Genomic DNA, 15,400 nt, shown 5'->3' on the forward strand with positions numbered 1-15,400 from the left:
AAATTACACATTTGCCTCGGTGGGCTTCGTGTGAGTGTCAGTGGGCAATGGTGTTCCCACCTAATGGTTGGGGGGGTGACATGATCGCCCCCCGGCAGTTGCAGTTGCCCAGACAGCCTCAATGATATTTTGCCCCCGGCAGCACATTGTCATGGGATTGATCTTTATTGTCAGTGGACAGTTATGTGTATCATGTGTTGTGTATTTTCACGGAGGTCCATACTTCCTGTTGTGGTGCAGTGGGTTGGAGAGTGACTGCACTTAATCTAATGCCCCCCCTCCCCCCACGACTCCTTTTTACTTTTTACTTTAGCAACGTATTCATCAAATACAGACATGTATATTCAAAATTTACAGCATCCATGATCGTAGGAACTACGGGAATGTTGAAATACTTAGGAAAAAAAAAAGGAATTTAAAAGAAAAAAAACTGCACTATTTTCTAGTGTGTATTTTGTCTCACCTCGTGGTGACAAACTAGATTTTACAGTTTGTGCGCACAGGTTTCGGCTGTGGAGGGGGTGTGCAGTCGGCTCTCCACGTACCTGGTTTGATGCTCACAGACTTGATCAGATTTCGAAAACCTGCTCTGCGTTTGCTTCGCCGGGTCAGTAGACGCACAAAGGCAACACAACTAGGAGAAGCTGACTGTTAGTGAGGTAATAACACACTACTGTCAATACAGTAATCTCCTTTTTGACAGTCGCCTTTTTTAAATCTAAAGCCAACCAATCATCAAGATGGCGACCTATGCAGGTGCCATGCTGTGTCGCTGGTTCTGCATCTAATTCTTGTGTTCTTTATAAAGTGTAGATATGTTTTATAATTTCTCTTTTGCACTGAACATCCATCCATCATCCGAACCGCTTATCCTGTTCTCAGGGATGCTGGAGCCTATCCTGTCGGTCGTTGGGCGGCAGGCGGGGAGACACAGGCCCGCCAGGCCATCACACAGCCCCCCCTCCCACACCACACCTAGGGACAATTTAGTACGGCTGATTCACCTGACCTACACGTCTTTGGACTGTGGGAGGAAACCCACGCAGACACGGGGAGGACACGCAAACTCCACACACGGGACGACCCCCAAGGTTGGACTACCCCGGGGGCTCGAACCCAGAACCTTCTCGCTGTGAGGCGACCGCGCTAACCACTGCACCACCGTGCTGCCTGTACTGAAAATCATGCCACCTTATTCATTAGTGTGGGAAAGGGGGGGGGCGTAGTGGTGGGTGCAGACCCCCGCGGTAGTGGCAGGTGGCTGTGTAACGTCTCAGACCCAGCAGTATGCTTAGCTTTTCCTAACGTACAAATGCAAAGAAAAACAAAAACTGAAACACGCCTTTATTTTAAACAGGGGGCCCGGTCTGCGTGGAATGTACATGTTTAATAATAACGTGAGTAAACACGCCAGTCCAACTCTGCTACACGCGCCTTACAAACAGAACAACGACGTCTTAGTGTAGCGACTGGGGGAAGCGGCGGCTCTGACTGTCAGAGGGTCTGCGCTGCAGGGGGGAGGGGCGCAATGGCTGATGGGATTGTTAATGTTAGATTTGAAAGTGTGTTTTAATGATGTGGCGTTCCTGTTGCGGTTATTGTTCTGGAGGTTCGACTCAGACTAAGTAGGGGACCGTTTACTGACTGACTGGGACTGGGACTGATGTCGCCACTTGGGACTTGGGGACTCGTTACGCTGTTGTCAGTTCTGGTTCGTTCTGGCCGGTGTGAGTAAAAGGGCACTTCTGGGGTCGTGCGGTGTACGAGGCACGGGAGCTGTGACTACAGGGATCTCTGCCTCTTGACTCATTCTTCCGTGCCGGCTCACCACAGCACTTTTCGTTTTAGTAGGCAGCCCCTCTACTTACATCTTCCCACGCGCCTGACCTTATTTAGGACTTGAGAGAAATGGATATTGTTGTTTCTGGCGGAGTTTATGAGCTCACAGTGAGTGAGGGGATCTGGATAATTGATTCTTTTACGAATAGTGGTTTGAGCTAAATATCCATCCATCCATTATCCGACCACTTATCCTGCTCTCAGGGTCGCGGGGATGCTGGAGCCTATCCCAGCAGTCACTGGGCGGCAGGCGGGGGGACACCCTGGACAGGCCGCCAGGCCATCACACAGGGTCCACACACACACACACACTTAGGGACAATTTAGTATGGCCTGTTCACCTGACCTACGTGTCTTTGGACTGTGGGAGGAAACCGGAGCACCCGGAGGAAACCCACGCAGACACGGGGAGAACATGCAAACTCCACACAGAGGACGACCCGGGACGACCCCCCCCCCCAAGGTTGGACTACCCTGGGGCTCGAACCCAGAACCTTTGTTGTGAGGTGACCGCGCTAACCACTGCGCCACCGTGCCGCCCTGAGCTAAATATTTACCACGTTAATCACATGATGAACATTTACGCACCCTATAAAGAATGGCTTTAAACTCTGGCAGTAACAACCTTTGTATGAAGAGCAGAAACATCAGCCATGGTGTAATATATTGTAATGACTAGACCGCTAGCCTCGGACCCTTTAGTCGGCTGGTTAACGTAGCCACCTGTGGTGCGGGAGACACAGGTTCGCGTCCCGGTTGTGGCGGTTCCCGGGCTGCCCCCCCCCCGCCCCGAATTGGTTACAATATTTTGGTGTTTAATCCTGGCTGATTGGACTGATGATGTACGATGGAGAGGTTTAGCAAGAGCGCGGGTCATATCGGACCGACGATGACCTCTGGATGATGCTGCATATATGAACCACACATCCCAATTAGAAACGGCTGATCGATGAAAAATCAGTCCCCATGAGCTTTGTAAAAATATGCGGACATGAAACATTTACATAATGCAGCTCCTGTGATGTAGAACTTTTATCGGGTAATTGTAATCGATGTAAACTATGACGTTTGTGTTATAATACATTTCATGGTTTTCATTATGTCAAGGTTATGACAGTTGTAATTTGTACATGTCCCCAACATACGACTGACACACTCAGTCAGGTGACTGATAAATTCCGTTTAATACAAGCAGAAATATCTCTGCTTCAAACAGAGTTCCAGTCGAGTAGGTAGTGTTGTCACAGTCATTATACAGTCATAGTTGTTTTCCCCCCAAAATGATCAAATCCTTGCATATTTTCTTCACCCCATCGGTTTTCCCGACTGCACCGTAAGGCTGATATGTGCATGTAGCAGCTCAGCATCGTTAAACTCTGTGCCGGAGGGAAAACCTAGCAGGTGTCTGACCTTCGTCAGTAACTGTCCGCATACGTAGCAGACACACACGCCTAAGAGTTTTTGCAAAGTCAGTACTTTCGTACACGCACACGCGCACACGCACACACGCACACACTTCGTAGCTGTCCCCCACAACCAACCAGACGGGAGGAAGTGAGGTCATGATGACTGGAGAGAGAAAACCTCTCCGCCTAGAGGAAGTGGTGGGTGGGGGCTCTGCGAGGAGGGGAAGGCCCGCTCTGCCCACCATCCTGATTGGTTCGTGGAACAATGCATCAGCGTTGGGCTGGACAACCCCTTCTGGTCGGGAGTCCTTAATCCGAACACTCACGGAAGACAGTGTGTGTCCACCAAGCAGAGCTGAAATTTATGTTTTTTTTCTTTACCTTCACAGATTCCTCAGAATAGATGATTCAAACGCCACCTGTTGCGTCGACGGGCTGACTTGTGTGTTTCTTGTGTGCATGCCTGCAGCGAGTCAGTGTGAGATTACTTGATGATGAGAGAGACGCTCTCGGGGTGAGAGGCACTTGCAGTTTGTGGTCAACCAGAGTGTTAAACACAGAACAAGACGTGTGACCTGACTGAAGACGGACTTTCAGATGGTGAAAAAAAAATCTATATATATCTATATAGACATATATATATATATAGATAGATATTTAGATAGATATTATATCTGTATATATTATGTAACCCCTACCATGTAGGTGGGGCCTGGGTTCTGCTTTAAATAAGTGGCGCTATTACCTGAAGTAATACACTGTTTAAATTGTTACCAAGTGTTTCTTAAGTCTTAACTTAGATTATAACTATTGGCGGTGCCTCCATTAACTGTGTGGAAATAGTTTGAATATGACTTCCTTTTAACCCTTTAAATGTATTTATATTTTAATACCACTATGAATTGTCTATTCTAAATGTCTATGACGCAACACATTTGCTTTAAATTCAAATATACCGAAAGGTAGGTATTTATTAACCAGATGTTAATGTAAAATATTTGTAGTTTGTAATTATCAACAGTCAATAATAATAATAATAATAATAATAGACAATGTCACAATATGTATAAACAAATGGCTCAAAGCCTGTTCCAATTCTATTCAATAATAATTAATATTTCCAATAAAACTCTGTTGTCAACTCAATCAATGTAAAGACAAATTGTACATATGCCAATAAAACCAAATAAAACTGTGGGCCCACACACACTCTCACACACACACACACTCACAAAGTAGCGCAGTCCAACCGTTGCAGGCCTGACGTCGCTTGAGAGGGGGCCGCAGAGAGGCGTAGAGAGGCCGAGATGGGGGGGGGGGTGTCAAGCGCTCTGCTGCGAGCACAGGAGAATGAGTGAGCGCGTGAAGAAACCGCACGACAGTCAGGCTCACCAGTGGAAGAAAACGGGGGGGCTTTCCTGGTGCTTGGTCTGTCACCTTCGACGATGTCCAAATCCTGAATCAACAAGATACACTGAGCTACCAAGTCCAAATACCATCTCGATTTGATCTAGCATCAACTTGTCACTCAAACTAACGTTAGCAACTTAGCTAACGTCACTTTGCTAAGCTCCCGCTTGCCGCGATTAGCTATTACAACATTCATATTACACCATAATGGGGAGTTACAGTTCACAAACATCACAAGAAACATATTTACCTCTTGTAGATGCAGTTAGCACATACGTCCCACGGATAACGCTCTGTTGATCCCGACGTTATGTCCAAACAGCTCAAAATACAAAATAGCAACTTCCCTCAGCGGTGTCCTCAAGCGATCTGACTGTACTTCACGTGACCCAACGTCATAATACTAAGTCCCGCCCCTATATCTCAGCATACATTTTGGTTGGCTAAATATTACAAACGCACCAATGAAAGAAAAGAAAGGAATGAATGACATTTAACATCAAGTCAGGCTGTAAGCCTAACAACCAAACTAGCAACAAGTACTGTTTATCATACATATCAAATAAACCAGGCTCATGAATGAACTCACGTTAGAGCTTGTAAGTTGTACATATCATAACTTATAACCATTGTAAATAAACGTGTACATAACCATGAAATGAACTGTAGCTTGTTTATTGAAGGTACTGTAATCTTATGTATTCATTTAACTTATTCTGTTAATTCTGTTCTGTCAATATAGATGTAGGAAATAGTCCGCGGTGGCGTAGCGGTCTAAGCATTGGCTTTGTGTCGATGCAGTTGCCCACTGGGGACTGGGGTTCGCGCCCCGGTCTCGTCAGATCCGACTATGGCCGGACTCGATGAAGCAGCAGTCATTGGCAACGCTGTCTTCGGGAGGGGGGCGGAGTCGGCTTGTGTTCGTCACGTGAATGCGTCTCTGTGTGTGTGTCGGAAAAAACAGTGCTTCGGCCTGGAGTCGCCTTGTCACAAAAGTGGGGAGGCGTCTCCTTCGAGACTGCCGGCCGGAGAGACGCAGTTGGCGAACGCATGCAGGACGAGGGTGGGTGTTTGAATTAAAATAGGGCTCGATTGGCCACTAAATTGGGAGAAAAAAGGGAAAAATCAGAAATAAAATTAAAAAAATATATATATAGATGTAGGAAAAAAACTTTTAATACATAGCAGTACAAGCTTGTTTTGTGCGTCGCGCACTCATCAGCTGTGATTCAACAAAGAAAACACACAGTTTACGTTTCCCCGCATCATGCCCCTAATTTCGGTGGACAGCAACCAATCAGAGGAGAAAACATTTGAACTATTTCAACCAATGTTATATTTGACGTGACCATTGGCAGCTTTGATGGGGCAGAGACCTGAGCTAGTGGGCTTGTACTTGATGTCTCAACTACAGGTCCTGGACATCAACGTGGGGCTATATAGAGATGACGGGCTGGCAGTCTGCAACACACCGGCAAGAGAAGTCGAGAGAATAAAAAAGAAAATGTTTAGTATATTCGCAAGCAGTGGACTAAAATGTTCAATTGAGAAGAAAAGTATTTTATTATTTCTCATCTCATCTCATCTTCAGCCGCTTTTCCAGGGTCGGATCGCGGTGGCAGCAAGCTAAGTAGGGCACTCCAGGCGTCCCTCTCCCCAGCAACACCCCCCAGCTCCTCCTGGGGCATCCCAAGGCGTTCCCAGGCCAGATTGGACATGTAGTCCCTTCAGCGAATTCTGGGTGTACCTCGGGGTCTCCTCCCAGTTGGCCATGCCCGGTAAACCTCCAAAGGAAGGTGCCCAGGAGGCATCCCTAATCAGATACTGGAACCATCTCAACTGGCTCCTTTCGATGCGTAGGAGCAGCGGCTCTACTCCAAGCTCCCTCTGGATGTCCGAGCTCCTCACCCTATCTCTAAGGCTGAGCCCAGACACCCTACAGAGGAAACTCATTTCAGCCGCTTGTATCCGTGATCTCACCCTTTTGGTCACTACCCGAAGCTCATGACTATAGGTGAGGATTGGAACGAAGATTGACTGGTAAATTGAGAGCTTTGCCTTCCGGCTCTGCTCCTTCTTCACCACAATGGTCCAGTACAGTGTCTGCCTTACTGCTGATGCTGCACCAATCCGCCTGTCAATCTCCCGCTCCATCTTACCCTCACTCGTGAACAAGACCCCGAGATACTTGAACTCCTTCACTTGAGGCAACAACTCATCCCCAACCCGGAGGGAGCAATCCTCCATTTTCCGGTAGAGAACCATGGCCTCAGACTTGGAGGTGCTGACTCTCATCCCAGCCATTTCACACTCAGCTGCAAACCGCCCCTGTGCACGCCAGAGGTCGCGTTCTGATGAAGCCAACAAAACCACATCATCTGCGAACAGCAGAGATGCAACTCTGAGGTTCCCAAAACGGACACACTCCTCACCTTTGCTGCGCCTTGAGATCCTGTCCATGAATATCACAAACAGAATCGGAGACAAGGGACAACCTTGGCGGAGTCCGGCACCCACCAAAAACGTGTTTCACTTTGTGCCAAGAATGTGGACGCAGCTCTCACTTTGGTTGTACAAGGACTGGATGGCTTGTAGCAACTGCCCCGGTACCCCATATTCCCGCAGAACTCCCCACAGAGTGCCCTGGGGTACCCAGTCGTAAGCCTTCTCCAAGTCCACAAAACACATGTAGACTGGCTGGTCAAACTCCCGTGCCCCCATCAGAACCTATGCAAGGGTAAAGAGTTGGTCCGTTGTTCCACGGCCAGGACGGAATCCGCATTGTTCCTCCTGGATCTGAGGTTCAGCAATTGGTCGGAGCCTCCTTTCGAGCACCCTAGAGTAGACTTTCCCAGGAAGGCTGAGCAATGTGATGCCCCGATAATTGGAGCACACCCTCCGGTCCCCCTTTTTGAATATGGGAACCACCACCCCAGTCTGCCACTCCACAGGTACTGTCCATGACCTCCACGCAATGCTGAATAGGTGTGTCAACCAAGACAACTCAACAATGTCCAGAGCCCTCAGCATCTCAAGGCGAAGCTCATCCACACCCGGCGCCTTGCCACCGAGGAGCTTTTTAACTACCTTAAAGACCTCTGCCAGGGATATGGGTGGGGCTTCCCCTGAGTCTTCAGACTCTACCTTATCCACTGAGGACGTGTTAGTCGAGTTCAGGAGCCCCTCAAAGTGTTCTTTCCACTGCTCGACAACATACCTAGTCCGGGTCAACAGTTCCTCTCCCTGGCTGAACACAGCCTGAGTCAAGCCCTGCTTCCCCTTCTTGAGTCGCCGGATGGTTTGCCAGAACTTCCTTGAGGCCAACCGAAAGTCCTCCTCCATAGCCTCGCCAAACTCCTCCCACACCCGAGTTTTTGCTTTCGCGACCGCTGAAGCGGCAGCCCTTCTGGCCTCCCGGTACCTGTCTGCTGCTTCAGGAGACCCCTGTGCCAACCAAGTCCGAAAGGCCTCCTTCTTCAGCCTGATGGCTTCCCTCACCACCAGTGTCCACCAGCGGGTTCTTGGGTTGCCGCCTTGACAGGCACCAATGACCTTTTGACCACAGCTCCTGCCTGCTGCATCTACAATAGAGGCATTGAACATGGCCCACTCAGACTTTGTGTCCCCAGCCTCCCTCGGGATACACGAGAACTTCTTCCGGAGGTGGGAGTTGAAGACCTCATGGACAGGGGCCTCTGCCAGACGTTCCCAGTTCACCCTCACTAAACGTTGGGTTTGCCAGTTCTGTCCAGCAGCCTTCCCTCCCATCTGACCCAACTCACCACCAGCTGGTGATCAGTTGACAGCTCTGCTCTTCTCTTCACCCGAGTGTCCAAAACATATGGCCGCAGATCTGATGATACGACCACAAAGTCTATCATCGATCTTTGGCCTAAGGTGTTCTGGTACTAAGTACACTTCTGAACTACCTTATGTTCGAACATGGTGTTTGTTATTGCCAATCCATGACTCGCACAGAAGTCCAATAACAAGGCACCGCTCGGTTTCAGATCGGGGAGGCCGTTCCTCCCAATCATGCCCCACAGGTTTCGCCTTTGTTGCCCATGTGAGCGTTGAAGTCCCCCAGCAGAACTATAGAGTCCTGAGGCAGAGCCCTATTCAGGACACCACCCAGAGACTCCAAGAAGGCTGGATACTCCGAACTACTGTTGGGTGCATAAGCACACACAACAATCAGAACCTTTCCCCCAGCAACTCGCAGTCGTATAGAGGCAACCCTCTCATTCCCCAGGGAGAACTCCAACACGGTGGCGCTCAACCGGGGACTTGTGAGTATCCCCACACCCGCCTGGCGCCTGTCACCTCGGCCAACTCCGGAAAAGTAATGAGTCCAGCCCCTCTCCAGGTGTTTGGTACCAGAGCCCATGCTATGTGTGGAGGTGAGCCCAACTATATCTAGTTGGTACTGCTCCACCTCCCGCAGCAGCTCAGGCTCCTTCCCTGCCAGAGAGATGACATTCCGCGTCCCGAGGACCGATCTGCGATGCAGGAAGTCGGCACGCCCCGGTCCCTGCCTTTGCCTGCCGCCCGGCCTGCATTGCACCCTACCGCGATGCTCATCCCAGCATGTGGTGGGTCCACGGGGTGGTGGCTCCATGTTGTTTTTTTGGGCTGGGCCTGACCGGGCCCCATGGGCCAAGGCCCGGCCACCAGACGCTCGCTGGTGAGCTCCCCTCCCGGATCTGGCTCCAGGAGGGGGTCTCGGTTTCCCTTTTGTGGGCAAGGTGCTGTAACTCTGCTGGTGTGAATTCATTGGGTTTTTTGGGAATCACTCTTAGTCTGGCCCCTCCCCTGGGACCAGTTCGCCTTGGGAGACCCTTCCAGGGGCTATTGCCCCCGACAACACAGCTCCCAGGATCACTGGGACACACAAACCCCTCTACCACGTTAAGGTGACGATTCTCGGAGGAGTATTTTATTATTTGCAGACCTGAAAGGTCCACCTTGAATTGTAGAAACGAATTGGCCACCAACTGTAGACACCAGAAAATTATCTCCTTTGTAATTACAAGTAAAATGTCTTTATTATCCCCCCCCCCCCATTAGATGATACACGTGACATTTATTAGATATTGTTTTTTTAAATATTTTGCCTGCCTGCCCTTCTGTGCCCCAACACCCCCCCACTATATGATTTACATAAATTACCCCATTTGACGTGACCTTATTATATTTTAAATGTACGCTACATACAAATATATATATATAGGGGAGACACCCCGTGATGGCCTGACGGCCTGTCCAGGGTGTCTCTCCACCCGCCGCGCAATGACTGCTGGGAAAGGCTCCAGCATCTCTGCAACCCCTGAGAGAAGGATAAACGGTTTAGATAAAGTATGTATGTATGTATATATATATATGACAGATTTAGGACAAAAGACAGTAGAAAACTATTTAAAGACGGGTTAAAATTCTCCTTTTGGAACACTCAAGCAGTATGATCTGATTTGACATCTTCGTTGGTTTGTTGGTGGTTTTACACTGGGGGTTTCAAACTCAGTTTCACTAAGGGCCACACTGGCAAATGAGAATCACATCAAGGGCCAGACATACATAGTTTGTTGACATGCTTTTGTTTAATTGAAAAAACAAAAATAACATGTTGTTGATTATATCATGCCGGCACAGTGGCACAGTGGTTAGCGCGGTCGCCTCACAGCAAGAAGGTCCTGGGTTCGAGCCCCGTCGTAGTCCGACCTTGGGGGTCATCCCGGGTCTGCGTGGGTTTTCTCCGGGGGCTCTGGTTTCCTCCCACAGTCCAAAGACATTTAGGTCAGGTGAATCGGCTGTATTAGATTGTCCCTGTGTGTGTGCGTGTGTGGGCCCTGTGTGATGGACTGGCTGCCTGTCCAGGGTGTCTCCCCAACTGCCACCCAATGACTGCTGGGATAGGCTCCAGCATCCCTGAGAGCAGGATAAGCGGTTCGGATAATGGATGGATGGGTGGATGATTATATCATTGCATGTCCCATATAACATTCTCACATACAGTTTGGTCCACATAAAGTCCTAAAACAGTCAGCCAACAAGACCAGGTTAAAACCTAGTATATGGCTGGACCGCGACTACATTTAAAAATCAGCTGTTTTGACATCGTTTCCGTGAACAACGGCTCTACTGGACAGCAGTTTTCAAACCCTGATTATTCATACAGTTAAATAGCACCAGCTGATTTTTAAATTAAATAATTACCTGGCTGCAATCGCTGCTGCCATGATCACTGGAAAGTCCGGGCGTGACACCCCTTATATGTGCGCTTCCTTTAGCACCGACTGTCTGAAGACACTAATAATTTTCACTCTAACTCTGAATTGGACTTTCTGTAGTAGGCGTTTCTGTAGTATCCACCGGCAGCAGTATATTACGTTCGTTAGGGCATCCGGGTGGCATGGCGATGTTGGGGATCGCCAGGTCGAATCCCGGTGTTACCTCTGGCTTAGTCGAGCGTCCCTACGGACACAATTGACCGTGTCTGCGGGTGGTAAGCCGGATGTGGGTGTGTGTCCTGGTCGCTGCACTAGCGCCTCCTCTGGTCGGTCGGAACGCCTGTTCGAAGGGGAGGGGGAACTGGGGGGAATAGCGTGATCCTCTCACGTGCTACGTCCCCCTGGTGAAACTCCTCACTGTCAGGTGAAAAGAAGCGGCTGGCGACTCCACATGTATGGGAGGAGGCATGGGGTAGTCTGCAGCCCTCCCCGGATCGGCAGAGGGGGTGGAGCAGCGACCTGGACGGCTCGGAGTGGGGCAATTGGCCAAGTGCAATTGGGGAGAAACGGAGGGGGTGTGTGTGTATATATATATATATATATATATATATATATATATATATATATATATATATATATATATATATATATATAAAACGTTCTTTAGCATGCGAACCAAAGCACTGATTCACGGCCAATAGGGAAACTCCCAACAACTTTTGTGTTTGCCAGTGAAGTTGTTGGTCGGCTCACCAATCATGTAACTTCAGTGACGTCGTTGGTCGCCGCTAACTGGAACTCAGCCGTCCGACCAATGGTGAGACTCCACCACTCACTCAGGCACTCGCTCACGGACAACTGAATGTGTAGGGCTGGCCCCGCTGTTGCTGTCCAGCCTAAAAAGTTTCTTCGCCATCATCGCAAATGATGCATTCTGATTACATTTTTAGACGTAGGCCACCGTACAGCCAACTCGCAACCTGTTTCACAGGCCTGAATACGACAGCTCATTGGTTGTGCGGGGCATTTAACAAAACACACCTTTCCCCGCACATACCAGGTGCACCGTCAGTTGTCAGCCCCACAAGTTTATCCCACGGTAACCCCGTTTCGCTTATGCACCCCCCTCCACCTGTTTAAAAATTTCCTGGCCCGTGATTCTTCCATGCATCGGTTTTAAGTCCAAGAGGGCCTCAGTAGGGGACAAGTGGGCATCCACGCCCCAGATGAAAATGACCCGCTGACCTGTGTCTGTTCTATCCGTACTTTCATCCACAGCAGTCGAGTAGATGACGAATTGTTTTGCTTCGTCTTTGAGCTGTGATTGCAAATCGGCAGCTAGCTCATTCACTCGACTGGCCATGGTATTTCTAGCAGTGCTGACATTTGCCAATGCTTATCATTTGTCAAAGCATGCAATGTCGTACAATTTTTAAGAAAATTCCCCTCTGTGAATGGCCTCCTTGGTTTGGCTGTTTCCTGTGGTGTAATGAAACTTGCCTTTATAGCTCCACCACTTTGATTTGGTTGGAGATTTAGCTCGAAGAAACATATTTTGCTGTAGCGGCATGACCCTTTTCAGTTCTGCAGCTTTCTTCTATCCTGCTTCCGGTGTCGGAAGATGGCGGCGCAAACTCACGTTTGCGGCGGCCTCACCCAGTACCGTCCGTGCAGTGTCTTTGTCCGCGTCTACGTCTAAGTTTTGTCTTCGTTTGATGGCTGGGAGAGCTGGCGCTGTATCGGCTGGAGAGAGCGGGACAGGCTAAGCTAACCGCTAGCCCATGCAGACGAGCAGTTCTGATAACACCGAAGGCGGTCTGGCGACGGCCTCATCTTGTGTTGGCTTTGGTGTTTTTGATGTCGTCGTGAGGAGTGCTGGGAGGTGTGTCGAGGGTGTCTGGCTGGGAGAGCTGGCGCTGGATCGGCTGGGAGAGCTTGGTCTGCTTCGTCCGGTGGGCCTGGGGACCACGGCCCCTGCCTGGAGCTGCGCCCGAGGAGGAAACGCTGAGGGCAGTCTGACAGGAAGTGGAAGCAGGGCGGGCTAAGCTAACTGCTAACCAGTGCGGACCCGTAGTTCCAACATTCATCTTGGCTGGTGTTTGTTCCCTTGGACAGTGATTTTTTGTTGTTGTCTAGTTTGGCTATATGGGTTAGTTTGGATGTGTGCGTTCTTGTAGTTTTTGGATGTGTTTTTGTCTTTGTGTTGTACTGCTGTGGGCTGGGGGAAATGGCATCCTGTTTCTGATTCCTGATCCTGAAGCCTCCCTGTCCACGGCTGCTTATCTCTGCCGGTGTGCGGTTTCAGAATGACGATGCAACATATATTCTTTGAAAAGGGAGATCATCTCATGGCAAATGAGACACATGGGCTTCCCTGCACTCAGTAAGGAATTGCTCAGTCTCCCGCCTCTCTTGAAATTCTCTGCCTTCAGCATCGGCTTTCCATTTGTTCGGCCACTCTGTGTTGGCGAGCTTGCAGGTGCAGTGGAGGCTCGCCCGTCTGGTTTGGCGTGTGCACAGGGCACGCCTCACTGTGCAGACCACAACTACAACAAGGCAGGTCAACATTTATTGAGAACTGTCACGGCAATGATTTAATAGCACTCTGTGACAGTAAATGAGGAGCGAGACGAAAATCTGGTGGCTAGGTCAAAGCAGCATAACCAGTAAGAGATTATGGAAGAATGAGTTAACTTGTGCTTTGGCATGAAATGTAAAAGCTTCTGCTTCATTTTGTGAAGAAATTTTGTGACGACATTAACAAATAGTTATTTTTTCCATGTGTATGATGGAGTCAGGTTCCGTAACACTACCAGTCATCTTTCCAATGGTTGGAGACACTCTCCGGTCTCCGTATACCACTGTTGAGATGTTTTGACGGGGTAGGACGAACACTGGTGCAGAAGCCAACACGTCCATGTTGGAAAAGACTGAAACGTGATGCCGATGTGTCCATGACAACCAATATAACTGTACAACAGTGTTCCCATACAGTCTGATGTAGTGTTTAATACATCAGGCTGTGTGTGTTAGCTTTGGTCCCAGGATCCATTTTTACAAAGGTGGGAACTGTTTACTGCCGAGCTGACGTCACACCAGCCACAATGGCTGCTACACCTGGTTTGTAGTCCTGCTACACCTGGTTTGTAGTCCTGCTACACCTGGTTTGTAGTCCCAGAAAATCAGAGTCAACAGGTCAGTTTCCTTGCCTCCTACATCCAGCTATATCACACCACTGTTCTACTGGAAGACTGACTGTCTGTCCAACACCACCACCACATCACCATCAGAATCAGAATCATGTTTATTGGCCGTGTAGGTTTGCACATACATGGAATTTGACTTTGGTTTCGGGGTTCTCTGTGTACTTAACATACAATAACAACACTACAACACAACAATCTGCAGATACATACACAAGGATTGACTTATACAGGTGAAATAAGAGGCGATAAAGTGCAGTGCTGCAGAGAATATAATCGGATGTTACCAGGTTACTTACATACATGTCTGAGGTAGATGGACATGACAGAGCGTACCAGTATACGTACCAAGTACAGTACAGTATATACAACATGTATATACAACATGGTTGGATTTATTTGACAGTGTTACGTTTTCGTTTGAATGACAGCCCGCGGAAAGAAACTGTTTTCATATCTGGTTGTTTTGGGGTACAGTGCTCTGTAGCGCCTACCAGAGGGGAGGAGTGGGAACAGGTTGTGACCAGGGTGTGATGGGTCTGCAGTGATGTTGCCTGCCTGTTTGCTGACTCTGGAGGTGTATAAGTCCTGAATGAAGGGCAGGTTGGCACTAGTGAGTTTGTCTGCAGACTTAACTGTCCATTGTAGTCTGTCCCTGTCCTGTTTGGTGGCAGAACCAAACCAGACAGTGATGGATGTGTAGCGGAAAGATGAATTTCTTGAGTTGGCACAGAAAGTACATCCTCTGCTTGGCCTTTTTGATGACTGTGTCTATGTTGGATGCCCACTTTAGGGCCTGGGAGATTGTGGAACCCAGAAATCTGTAGGTTTTCACCGTAGACACCGTGCTGTTGAGTATGGAGAGGGGATGGGGGGGCAGTGTTGGGGGGGGGGGCTCCTCAAGTCCATGGTCATCTCCACTGTTTTGAGCATGTTCAGCTCCGGGTTGTTATGGCCAGCTGATCAACCTCCAGTCTGTGTGCAGACTTGTCACCATCCTGGATAAGGCCAATGATGGTTGTGTCGTCCGCAATCTTCAGGAGTTTAACAGATGGGTCACCTGAGGAGCAGTCATTTTTGTAGAGGGAGAAGAGTAGAGGGGAAAGCACACATCCCTGGGGGGGGGGGGGGGCAGTGCTGATTGTCCGGGTGCTGGATGTAATTTTCCCCAGCCTCACCAGCTGCCTCCTGTGTGTCAGGAAGTTTTTAATCCGCTGGCAGGTGGGGGCTGGTACCGTGAGCCGGGGGAGTTTGGAGTGGAGGATATTGGGACGATGGTGTTGAACGCTGAGCTGAAGTCATATCATCACCTTTC

This window comes from Lampris incognitus, chromosome 1 (genome assembly GCF_029633865.1).
Source record: "Lampris incognitus isolate fLamInc1 chromosome 1, fLamInc1.hap2, whole genome shotgun sequence".
Classification (NCBI taxonomy): Eukaryota; Metazoa; Chordata; class Actinopteri; order Lampriformes; family Lampridae; genus Lampris; species Lampris incognitus.